We start from the raw sequence: 961 nt of genomic DNA, 5'->3' as shown, positions 1-961 counted from the left end.
TGTTGATTAGAAAATCAATCTCAGAGCCAACGCCCAAGTTGTACTCTGCACTCTCGTTATCTCTGCCACACGCCTGTGCTTTGGGAAAACCGCGTATGAGGTGTCTTACTTTTTCTTTTTTTTTTTACCGTTTATACAAGGATCTGTACAAACAGGTGGCAGTTAGAGCAGGTTCGACTGCCTACAGTGCTGTATGGCATTTTCGTGGGTGTACAGTTAGTTGTAACACGGCTATGCTGTCTGATTGACTGTTCCTGCTATTTCCAAACTATGCCAAAGCTAATGAATGACGTCAGCGACTAATTTCTTCATTGAAAGACACAGTAGCATTGTGAACTTAAATTCTATCTTCCTTCTTGATTATACATTGGGCTCCTTTTGTTCAAAAATGTATATATTAATCAAAGTTTTCCCTTTACCAGAACTATTGTAGCAAGAGTCACATTTTTATTCTTCTTGGATCGCTCTTTTTAAGAACGCCGTGATGGCTGCTCCGAGATCGAGTATGCTACTCCGCTCCAATAAACAAACTCGTTTCTTCATAAACACGTTTATAAATTCTTAGTAGTACAAAAAGAACAAGTCACCCCGCTGCAAGGAGTTCAGAGTGTGCTCACCCGTTCTGTTCCTCATTTACTCTTTTCTTGTCACTTTTTTCTCCTACGTTTTGTTTCCCTTTCGTCAATTAAGACATTAAAAGAGAATCTTTCTGCGGTATCAAATTATACAATGCACTGCGCTACAACTAAAATTATTTTTAACAAAATTTTAAACTCCTGTATATTATATTATATGAGAGGCGTGAAATTGTGTATTCACGCCAATTTGATACTTACTGTATTTTTGCGAGAGATAATGTTATTATGCTGCAGTGTCAGGGCATCGCGAAGGACAAGGACAAAGCAGAGTTTTGAGGATGACATTAGACAAAAAAGGGGTGTTGGGTTTTTTCGGGAGGGGG

Source organism: Aplysia californica, unplaced genomic scaffold (assembly GCF_000002075.1).
Source record: "Aplysia californica isolate F4 #8 unplaced genomic scaffold, AplCal3.0 scaffold00612, whole genome shotgun sequence".
Classification (NCBI taxonomy): Eukaryota; Metazoa; Mollusca; class Gastropoda; order Aplysiida; family Aplysiidae; genus Aplysia; species Aplysia californica.
The sequence above is the reverse complement of the archived record's forward strand: the minus strand, read 5'-3'. Positions refer to the sequence as shown.